Raw genomic sequence first — 12,929 nt, forward strand, 5'->3', positions numbered from 1 at the left:
GATCAAATTTTTTTGGGGACTTCATGAGGGGAGTCGATGAGATTTATATTTTATGGCACTTCACAGAGATGCCTTGGCAAGATATGTTTCATGGTATGATTTTGGTCCTTTCAAGCATTTCAACTTGGGATTTGATGATGATTACTTTTTGGGGTTCTAGGATAGGAGAGTGCAATTTGGGCATGATGGATTTACAATCATAATCAAAGTGGCACAACGTTAGCATGGTGGGTCTTCTTTGAGATTGATTCGGAACCTTGGGATCACATTGGCTTGCAATCCAACAACTGTTGGGAATGAGAGAGCCAATCTTGTTTTTTTATAGTTTACTCTTATGGTGCATTGGTTTGTTTCTTTCAAAGAGCAAATCTTTAAGAAGTTCACTAAGTTTATGCAGTATTTGATTTCCCTTCTTACAGGTGGTTATCAAGAGGTCTTTTGTGTTGCTACCTTGCAAGATAGTGCTTTGAGAAGATAGTGCTACAAATCTCCTAGGTTGACTTGAGACCTTAGGATTATGCTTTGCTTTAGTTTTGATCAGTGTGATGATTTGGGAGTTGTGATGGCATTGCTTGAGGACAAGCAATCTCTGGGAAGGGACTTTAATGTTCCCATTTTTATGCCATTATGTTTTGCAAGTGTTGGTTGGCTTTCAAGGTTTTCAATAGGTTTCTAGTTTTGTTGAGAGCGTTCCAATGTTTTTGGTGAACTCATTTCTTAATTGTAGTGGGTTTTGACAACAATTGCTATTTATAGTAAGTGCTTGCATGGCACCAATCTTTCCGAGTTTTTTTTGGGTTTGTTCTCTTTGGTCCTCAGAGAACATTGTTTTTTATAGAAAATGCTTGCATGGCACTAATATTTCGTTTTTTTCTAGGTTTGTATTCATTGGTCCTTTGAGAACAATGCTATTTATAGTAAGTGCTTGCATGACACCAATCTTTTTGGGGTTTTTGGGGTTTGTTCTCCTTGGTCCTCAGAGAATATTGCAATTTATAGTAAGTGCTTGCATGGTGCCAACCTTTTTGGGTTTTCTTGGGTTTGTTCTTTTTGGTGCTTGGAGAACACTGCTATTTATAGTATGAGCTTGTGTTGACATCAATTATCATATGTTAGCTTTAGTTGGTTTCAACATGTCCGATTCTTCCTTTTTGATACCTTGGCGAGTTTCGTAAGGTGATAGAAATTATTTCTATAATTTCATTGAAGTGTTTCAAAAGTGACTTTGTGTCGGAAATGTTTTAAAAAGTAAAATAAATCCTTTTTTTGAGTTATAAGGTTTATTAAATTAATAAAGTTATTTTGTAATGGAGTTTTTGGCAAGTTCCCTAAAAAAGCTTATAAATAAGAGGTTTGAGAGCTCATTTGGTATGTTGAAGATTATTATGTCTTTGTTTGGCAGAGTTTCTTAGATTTCACCATGGATTCAAAGATTGAGGTTTGCATATTGGTGAAGTCTCTTTCAAAGACAAATTTTTAAAGGTTTGGATTTATATTGCTGTTTTGGATGAAAATGGAATCGGGTAGAATTAGGACCTAAAACAACTTTCACACAAACATAGGAATATGAAAGCACCTAGAGGAGTGATCGTCCTTGACTAACTCTTGTGAAAGAGAGTCAAGGGATACTTCTAGGGTTTCTACTCCTTCGCTTATATGGAAATGGATATGCAAAAGTATAGGAGGATGCAAGACTATGATGAAAGTACAAAGCAAAGCAAATATAAAGGTACTACAACACAGTGGCTAGTAACAAAACTGAGATAGTAAGTACATAAATGAAAGAGGGGTATGACTATGCACTTGTAGGTAAAATTTGGAGCAAAATTGATAGGAGCAGAGTGCTACATGCCCTGGTTCGCTAAGTTGTGAACTAGGGCCCTGAATCTTGATGCAGTCCGAGCAGCAAATATAAAATCTAGAGTTAAACTGGGAGGACTAGGGCGTTGGGCTCCTTGGTCCAAGGACAGGGGCATTGGGTGCTCTGGTCCATGAGAACTAGGCTGGAATGTTGGTAGAGACCCTGTACTTGCTTCCTGAGATCTCTCAGAATCATCCTGCTTTGTCAGATACCTGTAATTGCACCCGCAAATAGAAAATGGTAGGGTTATGGCTATATAAGGGCTTGTCTTAGTCAACCTCCTTGTTTTGGTGATTCCTACCTCCAAAAATAGTTGGTATTATAGCTGAAATAGTGTTTGTGTTCTTGAATCTTATGTGTATGTAAGATTGCTATGAGCTAAATGCAAACTAGAGTTCTACCCAAATGTGTTAGAGTAAACCCTAAATGATTGTAATGAAAATGCTTTAAACCACAATTAGGATGCAAATCTAAAGCAATAATTTAATTCTGAAAACTAATGTGATGTAGATCTAAAGTTCAATGTAGAGGCACAAGAACAACATGAAATCATACCAAATCCTTAGGAAGAGGTACAAGCCAATTAACAGTCAATGATTCCCTTATTATCCTCCAATGTCTCTTGAAGCTTCCATGGTTGATGAAGACTTGATGATGAATGAATTTGCTGATCTGATACTTCACCTAAAGAAGAACTTTCACTTCACAAGGATCGCCTTTTGAATTGCTAGATAGGATCCTCATATGAGGAAAGGTTTTGCCTTAAATATGTAACCCTAGGTTTGAATTTTATGAAAAGCCGACGTAGACTTGATATAATTTGACACAAAGCGGGATTTGAATTAGAAACGACTGCCAAATTATCCTCTCTACATTTGAGGAAAAAATTTCTGGATCGGGTGGTATAGATTTGCCTTGGTCCTATCAACTTTTTTTTGAATTTCTAGGGATGTGAGATAATGGGATTCTAATGCCGCATCCAGCTTGGCGCTTAAACCATAATGTGTAGATATGCGGGATATATTTTGAAGATTGAAATTAGGGTATGATTAGTATTAAATAGATAGTGGCACACCTAGGATCAATTGACCAATTTTATGATATGCGGATTGATGAGAGACGACTAAGGTTTAATTAAATGGCTAAAGAAGTCCTATAATGCAAAATGCAATGGGACACACTAAGGTGAGTGCTAACTAAATGTGGAATTGGGCAACCTAGTTAAGGGTGCACAATTTATGACGTTACATTTAGCCCCTACTTTAGCGGTCACATGACACTACATGCATATGCAAGCTAAAGTACAAAAAAGTAAACATTCATGAGAAAAAAGATATGTCCATAAATGCCAAACGAAGCCCCCATTAGTATCTACAATACATTGTTAGGAACAACATTCTAAAAAACCACATTGCTAGTTGAAATTGCAAATCTCCTAAAATGCTTACTAAGAGTGATGAAATTCGAGGGTAGCTATATGCCTCCCCCCCGTTTTGGCTTGCTAATTAGGAGGTTGAAATAGGGTATCATGTCTAGCACTTTGAATTGTGAAAGACAATTGATGACAAATGCTCACAATGAAGTTCAATACAAGATCAAAACTAATTGAGGATCATTTGGTAAGATAGAGATTTAAATCATGATTCCAACGCAACCAACGGTTCGGGAATTGGAGCTCTTTAATGCGAGATGTGAAAGATTAAGTGCAAAATGCAACATTAGCACTTAGAAAAAGAATTACCTTTTAAATAGTGACGAGGACACTATTCATTTGTCTTATTCACTTTTTGTCTTGAAGTGTAGAAGGGGAACCCATGGAGTAAAGAATGTTGCACTGACAACCAGACATGCCCATGATGATGAACCTGAGGCAATCAGTCTTTGAGGACCTCTCGCTGGACGAGGTTGGCTTGCCAACTATACTCTGTTGATTTGGTTTTGTTTGATTGATTGATGAGCTGTCCGTAGCCCAAGGTTTGACATGGGCCACCTAGAATGGGTGTCATGGTCCCCTCTGGGCACCATGGTCCCATAGGGGTGCCATGGTACTAGAATTGGCACCAAGTGGCACACATGGGGCTAGGACAGAGTTTAGATGATGATGTTGATGTATAAGTTTGATATCATGCAAGAGTTACCCTACATGCGGTAGCATACGTCGGGCCACATATATAGCCATCTTCGGAGTCGGATTCCTCACCTTTCTTAGGATGAGCAAAGGCTTCTTTGGATAGTTGGACTATATTGGATATGTGTCATGATCCCACATTTTTGTAATAAAACATTTCCATTTTTCAATATTATTGTAACTTAATTAATGATGACTGCTTATTTTTTTAATATATCTATTGATCATATTTTTAATTAAATAATGTTAAATATTAAATGAGCTTTATCCTAAAATATTAACACATGATATAATATAACAATCATACAACGCAAAACAAAATAAATTATCATATTAATATAACATTATATTTATCATATAATATATAATTAAACAAACATAAACTACGATATTAAATTTCAATCGCCCAAGAAATACTTTATAAAGTATTAATGAAAATAATCCCCTAAAGCACCATACGATATAAACTCTATCGCACATAATCTAAAAGTAATTATATTAACAAAGTTTGTGATTAAAACTTATGCTAAGAAGGGACGCATCATGGAAAATGGCGGCATCTATTAAGGGCGTCCACGAGGGTAGCGGCTAGAACAGGGAGCCGTCACCACCGCTCACCACAAGCAGTCACGTCCCGTGGAGGTATCCACTCCAAGCGCCTCCCCCCACGGGTATAAGGATGCGAGCTGAAAGGGAGGAAGGAGAAGGGGAGACGGACGAGGAAAAGGGCACAGGAGATAGCGAACGGAGAGACTGACGGGAAGTTAGCGCGGGATAACTGCGAAAGAACCAGGTAAGATCTATGACCCGCTAAATTTTCGTTTTGCAGTAGGAGTTAATAAATAAAAGGAAACTCAAGCAGAAAAGATAGGAAAGTAAATACAAAACAAAAGTATGAATACATATAAACATTAAATTAGGCATTTTGTATATATAGGTATAGTCAGATTTCAACCATATATAAATTGAGGATAATACAATGGGAATTACTAAGATTACATAATAATAATATTAATATATATATATATATATATATATAAACCATAAGGGTATTCCAGGATACAAATGAACCTCTATATACAATCAATTAGCAAATAAACCTACAACTCCTATTTAAGGAATAAACAACATTATGCAATTAAGGACTAATAGGTATGATATGAGTTACTACCAAGATTATGAATAAAGCAATTGCATATCCAAACCCAGTGAGGTAGATGAGGAATTAGGCAACAGGGATAGCAGGAACTAGGCCTCTGCCAGTTAGGCCACCCACTGCAGTTGACAAAGGGCTTCTGACAGTAGGGCCAAGGGGGAGTATACCGCCCTTGGGCCTGATAAGTGCTACGGGCATCCTATGGTAGCTAATCCTCTCAATCTCCTTAGGAATTAAATATGGGAATTGACTTATTGATAATAAGTGACTTTTTAAATGAATTTGGCTAATTACACTATAAATAAATTATTCATACTCAAAATAAATTATTGAAATCCACTGTTTATATGTCTCTTTAGATTGCGGAGTTGGGGACATTACAATATGCTGCATGCTAGTGATCAAGTTTCATGAGCCGATGCTGATGGCTTTGATGGAGAGATGGGATCCAGATACATCTACCTTCTACCTTCTTGTCGGAGAGATGACAGCCACACTAGAGGGATGCATATCGCATCCGACGGCTACCAATGCGAGAGAAGACTATGAGATATCAGTCGCATAACTCACAAGCGGAGATAGGGAGAGATCAGGTATCTTGCATTGGTATAGTGATTCCTTAAGTGTCGAGAGGTCTCTTGGATATTCATCCGATGGTTACTACATCAAACAGGTGATATTCCACTGGTTAGGAGACTCATGATCGCCACAGTGGCACTAGCTGTATGTCCATATGGTCGAGGCAGTCACATGCATGGGGGATTGACCTATACCATACATGAGATGGAGGAGCACCGCACTGTGCTTGCATGGGGGCATAGCATGTTAGCACATCTCTACGATGATTTAGGAGACTGTTTATTACGAGGGTGAAAGCTTGATGACATGCACTCTGCTTCAGGTTTGGATGTTAGAGCACATCATATGTACAAGGCCCGTGGGGTTTCCTATTACCTTTGAGGAGCCCCAACCACATGCATACCCATGCACTAGACGGTGGCAGAGAGGAGACTTGTTGTATTGGAGGATGGTGATGGACAGTCTACAGTTTGATGATATTATAGAATCAGTGTGTTTGATGTGATTCGTTGTGATTTCACAAGGGGGACTTATGTTGAACCTTGAATGCGTGGAATGCTGTTGGAACATGAAAGTTACTTGATTTGAAAAAAAGAGCAAAAGGGATAAAGGGTTTAAAAAGCTAATTTATCCTAAGAATGTAAGCGACTATGGACAATCTAGGTGAAATTCAACTAGGCTTGGCTTTGACATGCAAGGAACATCAACACAAAGCTAGTGCGATCTTCTAAGGTATTTTATGATGTTCAAATTACAATGCATATCCATGGCTAGTAGCAATTGAAGTTAAGCTCGAATAAGAGAGGTTTAGTTGACTTCGCAAGACACTTTACAATCAGCAAAAAGCTAGTAGTATGGATGTACGAATTTCATCATTTATCATGCACAAAGTTCTTTCATTCATTTAAACAACATGAAAATAAATGAGAAGTAGAGACCATGCAAATGTTGAATCAACACATAAAGTTCACCATATTTTCAATGAAATTAACATGCTTCTTGCAACAAAGTCTTGGCAACAATCTCCCTTTTCTCCTACTCTACTCTAGTTGCTATCTAACTATTGACTATTTCTAAACTATTGCTGAACTATTTACTACATAGAAATGAGACTTGGACTCGGCTCAGACTTGGAAAGGCCGACCCGGACTCGGACTCGGGACTCGGAGTCAGACTCGGCTGGACTCGGGAAAGTGGAAAACTCAAGAAATTTAGAGATTTTTAAAGATTTAAAACTTGTTTCATGCAACCTTTATTGAATACACCTTAAAGACACAATAACATCATCAAACTCGACTCTTTTGATTACATACATAATTATACATCAATCACATAAGCATAAATGCAAATTGTAGCCGAAGGAAATAACAAGCATAGATATATAAATATTGTCAATTGTATACGATATTACAAAACTCATGGAATAAAAAATCCATGTCATCATATGATCATCATCAAATGTTCCATACAAATACCAAAGGTAAATACAACTACAAGCCTATGGCTCAGAGGAGCCTGCACCCTCTGGCCCCGGCCCCCTGCGAAGGCATCTAAGGTAGGTCCTGGATGATTCGACAACCATAGCTACTCCTTGTGACACCATGCCATGCTCACCAACATCAGGAACATCTATGTCACTATTTGCCTCTGCTCGTGCTCTCTGTTCCTCCTCTGCCATGGCTACAGTCTCAACCTCTATATCTACCTGGTCGATCCAATCAGTGTCAAACTCGGAGGTTAAATTTTCCCTACTTCTATCGACGCAGTTTCCCCCCATATTTTTTGACGAGGGTTTGGGGGCAGCGCCCCCAATGTGGGGTCAAGGGGTAGCGCCTCGCGAGGCCAAAAAGACTTTTATTATTTAATAAAGGTGTCGGGTGTAATTTTTCTATTGGCTGACATGTTGTAACCCTAATTTTTCTCATTCTCAGGCGGAGGTTGTAGTGAACAAAGACGAGATCATTCATTTAAAAAAAACTTTTTAAAATGTTTTTTTTTGTCATTTTATTTAACCCAGCCGGCGGCCGAGTTTGGCGATTTTAGGCCAAACTCGCCAACTCGGCAAGTCTGGCGAGTTCGCCCCCTGGACTCGGACGAGTCCGAGTCCGAGTCTGAGCTCGCCAGACTGAGGGGGCATAAATCGTACTCGGACTCGCCGAGTTTGGCGAGTCTTGGGTGATTTTCCGATCTATGATTTACTATCTCTGAACTATTAACCTTTACAAATGAGAAAACTGAGCCTTATATAGATAGCTCTTTACAATGAGTGGCTCAGATTGATTGTCAAGATCAATTGTCAAGATCGAAATTGACATGCTCCTTGCAACAAAGTCTTGGCAACAATCTCCCTTTTCTCCTACTCTACTCTAGCTGCTATCTAACTATTGACTATTTCTAAACTATTTACTATCTTTGAACTATTAACCTTTACAAACGAGAAAACTGAGCCTTATATAGATAGCTCTTTACAATGAGTAGCTCAAATTGATTATCAAAATCGATGGCCAAGATCGAAAGATAGAAACCCTAATTAGTGTTTGTTACACCCATTACATAGTATTTACTGCTTGCCAAATGATAAATTTATATTTTATAGGACATGTGTCCTTACTTGAATAATTAACCAATGAATGACAAGGGTAGGTACATTGGACTTTGTCCCCACATGTGGTAGTTATTTGTCTTGTTGAATGAGTCAGGTGCATTGAACTTGGATGCCTTGACTTGGGATGATGTGGAAGGTGAGTTGGTGATGACTAGGTGCCACCTCAGCTAGATGCACACGTGTAACTCATCACAATTGTATGATTGTAATTCTTCTTGATCATCTCACTTTTCATCTTCTTGTTTGGGAATTCTGCCTTAGTGCTGCATTTGATATGGACCTTGTGATGTTTATGCTTGATCCTTCTTTCTTGCCTTGAATGCATTGATCATACCCCTTCGCATTACTTGAGGTCATGATGCCTCTCTTTCGCAAGGTTGCAACGTTCCGTGTCTTTGCTTTAAGCATGCTGATGTTGATGTATGAGTCCTCCACACCTTGGCAGATTTGATGTTGTGAAGCAGCCTGTTCTGGATACTTAATCCTCTTAATGTTGCAAAGTTTTCTTAGCCTTCTCTTGTCATTAAGTACCTTGAAGTATTGTTGTCTTTATGTATCCACTTCCTTGAATTTGAGCACCATGAGCTGATCTCTTGTACGCTTTAAGCTCCCTCAAATGATGAAGTTCCTCTTTGTTGCTTCCATTACCTGAAAAGAAAACACACCTTGGTCAAGATATAGAAGTGAATAATGCCATTCTTTAAATCTGGAAATGAATTCCCTTTGTTTGATCTCTGATTTTAGGTCTGAAACCTGCCCGAGTTTCATTGATTTCAGATCTGAGACTTGCTTTCGGCTCATTAATTGTCTAAGCCATGGATTGGAAGTGACTCTAGATGGGTGGACTTTTGACCCCCAACTGGAAACCATACATGCATGGTCGTTCTTTTGAAGGCATACTGGAAATCTGCAAGGACTTTGTGGATTTTAGGTTCAACTGTAAGTCAGCAAGGAGTTCATGGATTTTAGGTTCAACTGAAACTCAGCAAGGACTTTTCTTCTTATTCACCTTCATCCTCATTTTTTCATTGGTCTTAGTTCCTTTGTCTGATTAGACATTTAAATCACCTTACCTACCCTCAAGAAAGCAACCCATCTTTATTGTTTAGGTGTTGACACAACAAGATAATCCTTATTGCTTTCTTAGGCCGAGCTTTTCATGGCCAAGTGGAAGTAACTTAGAGCAGGTCGGAGTTTTGACCATGCACTGACAGTGACCACAAAGTGGTTGGGGTTTTGGGGTGCCATTGACAGTGCATGTAGTAGATCGAACTTTTCACCCCAAGCGTAAATGGTCAGGTTTTCTACCCCCCAGTGGAAGTGGCATCTTCTTCCTTACTCTTTCATCTCTTCACTAATCTGATCATATACTTGCCTGATCCTTGAAATCATTCATTGTTCAACAGCATACACACCATCTCAATGTGCTTGGGTGGGATTTTGAATGTCAATTGGAAGTCCCTATCAGCTTGTCGTGGATTTGACCCTTAACTGGAAGTCCTCCAAGAGGATCGTGGATTTGACCCCGAACTTGAAAGATCCCAAATGGATCCTTTTGCTGTTGCTGCTGTAAATTCTTAATTAAACATACTATATTTTTGTAATTTTCCGGTGATCTTATAGAATAGACAGAAGTTGCAGAAAGGGATTGTTTCTTTTTGGGTTTTGATGTTATAAGTAAAGTAATTGATAAATAGCAACAACTGTGAAATAAATCAGTAAACAATGTTCATATGTAAGAACACTTAAGCAATCTGAAAATACTGCAAATCATACCAGGCAAATAACCTAGTTTTGTATTCAACAAGAATCCATACATTTATTTGGAGCTGTTCTCAATCTGGATTGAAGCCAGATGGAGGAATATTACTGGCAACGAACAAGGAAGACCAAATAAGCTGAATACAACCCTTCAAGCCAACATACAAACAATGCGTGGTTGCAAAGGAGGCGTGGAAGCTGCTGCAAATCACATGCCAGCTGAAATAGATCAGCCGCCCTGTTGAAACCCCCAATATGCACGCTGAATCTTCAGGTCAAGAAGATGTGTTTTCTACCTCTAACAATCTCTATGCAATCCTAGATAAATCCACTGTCAACTCCTGCTGAGGGCTACGTCCCAGCAAGTTCAGACCTGGGGTTTGCGTCCTAGACCAAAATCACTCTTCCAGAGCATTTCCCAAATTCGCAAGTTTCAAAATGATCAAAGATGCTATCAATTGGGTTTTCATCTCCTTATAACTCCTTTCCCTTTGCAAGTTGAACCCTAAAGAATAATAAAGCTTGCGCTTTATAATTAAAGTGACACTTTCCCAATTATGGCATCAAACTATAGAAAAATATCACTTTATTGCGAATAAATAGCTTCAAGCATCCAAAAAGACTCCGGGAGGTGAGAATCATGTAGCAAAGTTCAAGACCTTTCCAACGAGCTATAACACATAGGCATATCAAACCGGATGAAGCCAAAAACCCCTTATTACTCAGAAATGGCTATATACATAGCCTTATTTTAATTTATTTAATTGTCAACTTAGGAAATATTTAAATATATTAAAATATTTCCATAGATCCAATAATAGTCCAAAATAACCAACCAAACATGAATCTGACTTCGTCACCTGTCTGTGACTGATGCCGAACAAGATGGGCCAACTGGTAGTCCCATCCCTAAAATCTAGGGATACTCCTAGAAACTAGGAAACACACCCAATCTTCTTGAAACTGAAACCATGGTATGGTCTCGTGGAACCTCAAATATGGAAATTGCCACAACCTCCTAAAAAGTAGGGAATCACCATAAAAAGTAGGAACCTCTCTCCAAACACTTGTAACTGCTCAAAAAGATCCTGCTCTACTCCTTGGTCCCCCAGGTGGTCATTCAGTCAACTGCCAGTTCTCCCTAAAAAATAGAAACTGTCGTTTGATGGTCAAAAATGGCTCACAGAGCCCCTGCAAAGCTCCGTGATCCTCATAATGAGTCCCCTAACCATGTCATTGACCTACGGGAACTCGAATGGTAGGTCAACCCTTGCTCATCTCATGTCACCTAGAAAAGGGGACATTACAGAACTAGAAGTTACTCAAGATGGTCGTGGTTTTGGGGCACTATTGGCAGTGTCATGGAATAGGTCAGGGATATCACCCCCAAGTGGAAATGAGAACCAGTAGGTTGGACCTTTCAAGGTTAAGTGGAAATCATCTCAAAAGCTTTCTATCGATTTGACCTCCAATTGGAAGTCACAACAAGAATTTCATGGATTTAAGGTGCAAGTGGAATTAAGCATGAAATGATGTGGTTTTTAGGTGCAAGTGGAAGTAACCATTAGGCAGGTTGTGGATATTGGTAGCAAGTGGAAGTGACTCTAGATGGGCGTACTTTTGACCAACAACTAGAAGCGACACCAAGTAGGTCGGACTTTTGACCATCAACTGGCAGTGTTTGAGGAGGCAGGTCAGAGATTTAAGTTGTTGCTAGAAGTGGCAAAGAAGCTTGTCGGGGATTTCAAGGTCAACTAGAAGTGACCTGATTTCTTTCATTTTGCTGCTTCATTGACTTGCTTCATCTAGTTCAAGGGCTTTTCTGGCATTAATAAGGTTTTTTCATCATTTGTTTTATGCCATGACTATCCTTTCCATAAGCATCCCACTTTGTTTGACAACTCTCCATACTTAGACCAAATATTCCATCTCTGATGTTGAAAGCGTATGATGATCAAATGGAATGATTATCTTAAATCGTTCATTTCTAAGGCATTGAAAGATAGCTGAACTCATCTCATCTTAAAGAGGGAGACATGACCTAATCACTTCTTGACAACCTAAGTCACTACACCTCCTCAAGGAAAAGGTTAATAGCTAAAGACACTACCAAGCAACTAAGCTAAGAAAGTGGGGGTCCCCATTTGCCATGGGGCAATGTGTGAAAATGTCACAACATCTAGCGGCACCTCAAATAAATGTTCCTGAACATTTCAAAGATAAAGACTTACTCCACACTTAGAACCTCTAAAAAATTCAACCCAACCTATCAAGAGATTAATAAACATGCTCAAGGTAGAAGAAGAATCTTGAACCGGATCAAATCACTTTGTCTTTGATTACCCATGTGTGTGTGAATGCATGCATTCCGACTCATAAGACCATTGTGACCCTTAGCATCCGCTGTGAATAGCTACGTAGTTTGTTCGAACTTCAAAGGCATCTTGGAGCCTCGTTGCTAGCAAGCATGTATAGCCCTAATGAGGTTATCGCTATAATCTTACGAATATTACTCCATTGCCAGCCGGGCGTTCCATAGCCCCAATGGAGTTACTCACATGTTCCCAAAGCCAAACATTATGATATTTCATTTTCACTTTAATTTTCTTTTCTTCTGTATTTTTCTCCTTTTTCTCATCTTTTCTTTCTTTTGAAACTGTCTTTCTTTTTGCATATTTTCCACACTTTGGCTCTAAGCAGTGAAGCTCACTTGGGTTTGAGAATTATAGTGGCGTTGAAGAAGGATTTTAGATTTTTCACTAGCCACAACTTCACCTAAGAAACCACAATGACTTAGAGTAGTAGATTAAGCGTGTAGAATATAGTAATAAAAAGATGT

General features: G+C 38.8%; 1 protein-coding gene across 3 annotated transcripts in view; it reads left to right on the forward strand.

Annotated features, from left to right (window-relative positions):
• Positions 1–12,929, forward strand: part of LOC131876393 (protein SRG1-like) — a 102,353-nt gene that overhangs the window by 31,713 nt on the left and 57,711 nt on the right. The window lies entirely within an intron of this gene.

The sequence above is a fragment of the Cryptomeria japonica genome, chromosome 5, assembly GCF_030272615.1.
Source record: "Cryptomeria japonica chromosome 5, Sugi_1.0, whole genome shotgun sequence".
In the NCBI taxonomy this organism is placed as follows: domain Eukaryota; kingdom Viridiplantae; phylum Streptophyta; class Pinopsida; order Cupressales; family Cupressaceae; genus Cryptomeria; species Cryptomeria japonica.